This window comes from Dromaius novaehollandiae, chromosome Z (assembly GCF_036370855.1).
Source record: "Dromaius novaehollandiae isolate bDroNov1 chromosome Z, bDroNov1.hap1, whole genome shotgun sequence".
Taxonomy (NCBI): domain Eukaryota; kingdom Metazoa; phylum Chordata; class Aves; order Casuariiformes; family Dromaiidae; genus Dromaius; species Dromaius novaehollandiae.
In genome coordinates this window covers 25,192,119-25,197,845 of record NC_088132.1, presented here as the reverse complement: position 1 = coordinate 25,197,845, position 5,727 = coordinate 25,192,119, and the positions used below count along the sequence as shown (strand labels likewise).

The following is a 5,727-nucleotide window of genomic DNA, read 5'->3' as shown; positions in this document are numbered from 1 at the left end:
TTCTGAAAGTACCTGGATAGTACTGGAATTAATAAATGACAAATCTGAACAGTTAAGAAAACCTGAGCTGGAGAAAGAGAGTGACTGCATACAGAAATGTTGAACCATAGTCCAAAAGCAAAGTTCTCTCTGAGTGCCATAAGGTGTAGTTATTGCCACAATGAGGTCAATGTCCAACAGAATAAAGTTTTAAATGCCATTTCAAGGCTTTGGGTTTCCCCTTAGAGTCTACCATAAACACTCAGCAAAATGTACTTTAGCCTTTAAATTGCCCATGCCAATATTAACTCAGCAATGGCCAAATAAAACAGGTTTTATTTTTGTTTGCTATGTCTAGCTGAAGAAAATACTGAGACAGTGTGTGCTTAAAGTTGAGAGCAAACCTATCAAAGGGCACATCGGCATGAGGAAACAGAACTGAGGACCAGATTATCGACTCTGATAAAGAACTGAATTCGGTGGAAGAAGTAAGCATTGGCACATGGGATGCAAAACAGCAGAAAAGCAGCAGCTTTTAATTTAAATGAAATGAAAGTAAAGGTGTAAAACTGATATAAGATGGCACTATTAAAATAAAAGCAAGAATCAACACCTACCAAAACACTAGTTTGAAAGCTTATTTGCTGTAGATACAAATATGTACCAGTTAAAAAAAAAGTTGTTAAAATGACTAGAGTCATAGTTTCTTGAAGAATTTGTCTTGTGCTTTTCTTTTGTGCTATGCAAAAAGATATAGACGAAATAGAGAATGTTTTTAAATGTTATTTTCTTTTCAGTGTATTTTTGTCTATTCCTTGTAGGCTTGTGGCCAGTATTGCAGTAATACTTGTAGTTAGGCTTCTTGTGCCAATGCTGCTTTTGACTCACTACCCCTAAGTAGGGTATCTTCATTAAACTACTTTGTATCCCCGGTTAATTTTTCCCTGTCTCTAAAATCAGCTTGCAGCATTAATTTTGGGGTGGTGGTAAGCCACATTAAATAAACCTCAATTTGGGATAATATAGAGAGAAAATCAGAAGTAAATAGTATAATTGTATTGAGGCTTCTGTCTGAGTACAGGCATGCAGGGTTGAACTGTGTAATCAGCACTGAGCCGAGGCAGATTAAGTCTTGTATTAACTGGGTTTACAGGCACCCAAAAAGGGTCTGCTGGGGTCAAGTCCCTTCCTCTCTGGCTGCGTTTCATGCTGAGGTTACCCACAACTTGTGCCAAGACAAAGCATTTCGATATCTTCTCTCTTTAAAGCATGTCCTGTAGACTCTGGATTCCAGTCTCAGTGATTCGCATATTAAATGACTAGCCTTTGAGTACAATGCTATTTTTACTCCATACATAGCTGACAATATTTCTCATTGCCCCGGAGCAAGCTCTTATCTTGTCTGTATGCTTTTGTAACTGGCATGCGTGCATTTTTTTAAAATATTTGTGTGTGTGTGTGTGTGTGTGTATCAAGAAACTTCATATATTTTATTTATAAAATGTAAAGTTCCTTGGTCTTTTTCATTGTTTCTTCCAGTTCATATCCCACATTGCAAAGTATTCATCAGAACACAAGCCTGACACTTATAATGTAGTTAGAAAGCAGCCATCTCTGTGTAAGACCAACCCAAATGTCAGCGTGTAGGATAGGACCTTGCGATAGACCAGGGCCATGTTTGCCAAATGAACCACCAGAGCTGGGTGGCTTATGAAGAATGATTAAATTCAAGGGAAAAGTTAGAATCACTGGCTGTGTAATAGCCAAAGGTACTTACTTGAGTGGACTCAAGGCCCCGCAGATACCCAGGGCTCCATGTGATACCCCTCCAGCCAGAGCTGCGTGTGGCTTCATCTTTCCTTCAGTCCCACAGCCAGCCTGTCTTGCAATGATTTCTCTTCTTCTTCGGGTAAATCACCATTTTAAAATGTTTTGCTTGGGGGATTGTTAGTTTTGGGGGGTGAGGAGGGAGGGATGTGGGTGGGTTACTGTTGTTTTACCGGGCTGTGAGAACTCTTCATAGTAAGTTGCTTTTCTCCTCCTGGTTCACCCTCATGTTGTTTTCAGGCTCTTCTGATAGCTCTTTTTAATGGCTTAATAATAAAAGCAATATAAATGGAGGCCAATGTGACCTAGAGGATAAAATGAGGCCAGAAGTCCAGAATGGGGCCCCTTTCTCGGCATATCATTTCTCTTTTCTCAGCTTCATTTTCCCACTGTAACAACAGAGATGACGAATCTCAGGCCCGTCGTCAAAAGTACATCCAGCTCCTGAAAGGTGTTAAAAAACGCAATACACATGTTTTTATATGTGTATTAGGACTCTTCTTTATTGGTTGATTTTACATTTGATTTTATTGACAATGGTTTGTACACGTAGTTAACATATTTTGTTTCCTCAAAGCATTTTGGTGGCGGCATTTATCAGTTTGTTGGTGAACCCTTTTGTGAGAGAGGTATTATAAGCATAAACTAAGCTGCTACAGGACAAACATGTAGGTGGAGAGAGGGTCTCTGTAGCTCCAACCACCCATCTTCGGGGACTTGTAACACCTCCCTCTAATTTATTTACCAGGTTATTTGGTGGCTTTGCAGTATAGACAAACAGGATGAAGTCCCACGGTGAATCTCCACATGTGATGTCGCTGAGATCAGAGCACAGATCTGAGGAGGCAAAAAGCAATTTCATCCATCGTCCCTCATTCCCATTGATCCACTCATTACAGTAGTGTACTCCCGTTACCTTTATATTAACACTGTTAAAAAAATTGTTAAGCCCACCCAACCTGCCCACACGTTTTTCTAGAACTGACCCTTCCGTATATGCTAACGGAGATTTTCCTTGGACAGACGGCATTTTTACTGTAGCTCTAACTGCGGCTTACATCAGTAGGTCAGCGGCAAGTTTGGCACGTAGGGGATATGCAACAGGTTCCCAAAGGAGCCTCGAAATGGTTTGAGCCCAGGTCTTCGATAATGCTTCTGGGAGACCGGGTCAGACTAGGTTTAAACGGGATTAGGTTAAAGTAGCTTTTCCCTAGTTGTATTTTTAAGTACCATGAGATTTATGAGGGGAAAGTAGGTTTATGGAAAAATCTTGATCCCTGTCAGTCAGGTTACAGCCTTCAGTGTTAGAGGAAGGCTGAGATGATTCCTTTGACTGATGTCTCAGTCAGCTGATGGACAATATCCATACCGACTTGTGGATTTTTGCTAGCAGCCCACCTGTTGATTGACTGTGCTGCTCACAGACGATGAGCCGGACAAACCTGCCTGGAGTCTGCAGTCCTTCAGCTCTGGTCCCATGCATACCTGGCCGCGAAGCGGTGATGCAGGCCATGATCCCATCAAGCGTGCATGTCACCCTACCTGGAGAAAACTCCAGTTTCCGGTTGTGTAGTGAAGCAGGCGTGTCCGTGGCAAGCTAAGGTTAGCCCGATATGTGTGCTAAATGTAGGGCTTCCTCCCACCCGTGGCCCTGGGCACTTGCTCCCTCCTCCTCCTTTACCAGAGCCCTTGTGCTTCGCTGACCGGCGCTGAAGTGTTTCTGCAAAGTAACCCAAAACTTGGGGTGTTTTTCTGCCAGTTTGCAGCAGCTTGAGAGGAGCTCAGCGAGTGCTGGGTTTGTGCGGGGGCAGCTGGAGAGCCGGTGTTTTAGCTGCCATTAGTAACTCGCTCACATGTAGGCACCTGGCAAAAAACAAATGATCAACAGCGGGAAGAGGCATGAGAGGAGCTGACTCCTCCGCAAGATTTTCTGCACTAGAGAATTTGGAAATTATATTACATGAGGAAATGGCCGGGAGGTACGTGTTAATTAACTCAGCTTTAGGCACTTAACGTAAGCAGAGGTCGTTGCCTTTAACCACTTGCCACCTGGAGGCGGTGAGTCCCAGGTCGGCACCACGTTGCCTCCCGGCGCAGACCAGCCTTCGGTCAACGGAGACGTCTCGCTCTCCCCTGCAAACTCCTGCTGGGGACCAAGGGTTAGACCGGCGAGCGATACCAGCAGTGCTTTTACAGCCCTGCTCCTTCGCATTTCCCGCTCGTGTGGGCAAGCGTGGCCGCCCTGCCGAAGCGAGGCGCCGGCGAAGCCCAGACGCGGCAAGTGAGGACACGGGCTGCAGCTGCGCCCCCGTCCCAGCGTGTGCCACCGCTCCCAGGCCGGTTCAGTCCAAATGGCCCCGGTTAGCAAGCTGTATTTTAAAGAGCGTTAGTGAACGCCGCTCCGAAATAGCTGTGTGCTCCTGTGTGTTTTTACAGAGCCTAAATTCACCCCCGCACACCTTCCAGCACACTTTGCAACCTGCCCCTTAAAAAGCTTCAATCGCTGCCGCTTCGGCTCCGGAAGCTGCTGCGTCGCATCCACACCAAGCAATAAAATCAGCAACGTGCAGGAATTCCCCTGCTCGTGGACTTGTCACGTTTCTGCTCCCAAATATCCACCTCCGAGCCCAGGAACGCCCCACGTGTCACCCCTGCGGCTGCTTCCCGCTGCCCTCTGCTCTCCCCCTTCGTTTCAGCAGCGTAGCAGCACTGAAGCAAACCCGTCCCTACTCCATTTACAGCAGCTCACGTGGTGTGGAAAGCTGCTGTGGGGGTTATTTTTTAACTAACCAAAGTTGAAGACTATGCCAAGAACATATCTTCGCAGAGCTTATTAGTACCGGGGAAAGAAAGTTAATATATGCACAGCCGGCTTCTGCGTGTAAGCAGTATGCTGTTTTGGGCTAGAAATCGAGGGCTATTTTTAAAAACGGCTGACACAAGAATATCATTATTGACTGTAAACCCTAAGCAGTCAGGGTAACTTCCACTCTTTTTCTGCTAACTGTGCCCTTTTTTCAGGGCGTGTTTTCACTATCATAAGCTAAGCTACAGAGTTCCTTTTATCTTTTCGAGCAAACACAATTTTTGCTAAGTGCAAAATGAAATCACTGTGTTTTGCCAAACTTGTTTTTTTTTCTTGAGAGTCTTGTAGGCATTGAAGCGATGCCTCTGCTGTCTGAGTGCATCTTCTTGCACTTGTGGCTCTGTTCTCCGTGAAAGTTGGGTCCGAAAATCCCTTCCTTCTGCTCCCCCGCTTGAGCTGTGTGAGCGCTGCCCCCTGAGCCGCGCTGCCGTGGCCATCGCCCCGCCGGGCTGAGCCTCCTCCGGCCCCCGCCAGCCTCTCCCCAGTGACTCAGCAGCCAAATAAACTCACTTAACAGCTTTCCCCCCACCCTGCCCGTCTTTACAAGGAAATTCAATACGAGGAAATCGCCTTTACAAGGAAACTGGAATAAAATATATATATATACATATATGACAGGTGATTCACCTTTCCCAAGGCCACAGGCTAAGGACAAAGCTGCTCCACGTGTTTATTTAAAGAAACCCTCAGGAACGTCAGCTCTTCGCTGAGCAAAGTTTCAAGGCTGAGCAAACATTTTGGGCAGGCGTATTTATTTTATCTCAATCGGCAGCGCAAAGCGCCAGCATCGCCAGGTCCGAACGCCTCGGCCGTACCCGCAGCGTGCCGGCCAGGCGCAGAGCGGCCTCTCGCAGCCCAGAGGAGTGTCTCCAGAGCGGCGTTATCCGAGGTGCCCAAACCGTGGCCGAGCGCGGCTGCGTCACCCCCCAGCTCAGCTGCACGGTGAAGGGGGACCCCGTAAGCGACTGATCCAGACACTGGCCGGACAAAACTACCTGAGCAGGACGCGCACCAGCACGAGCAGTTTCCCACCCATCCCCTCTCCAGAGAAGACT

The 5,727-nt window shown here is 46.6% G+C and overlaps 1 long non-coding RNA gene across 1 annotated transcript; it reads right to left on the bottom strand.

Annotated features, from left to right (window-relative positions):
- Positions 1-2,307: 2,307 nt before the first annotated feature.
- LOC112981887 (uncharacterized) lies at positions 2,308-3,765 on the bottom strand. Its single transcript, XR_003258843.2, has 3 exons — positions 3,488-3,765; positions 3,205-3,348; positions 2,308-2,643 (listed from the first exon to the last, which is right to left on the bottom strand). It is a non-coding gene; the product is annotated as an uncharacterized LOC112981887 (long non-coding RNA).
- Between the last annotated feature and the right edge of the window lie 1,962 nt (positions 3,766-5,727).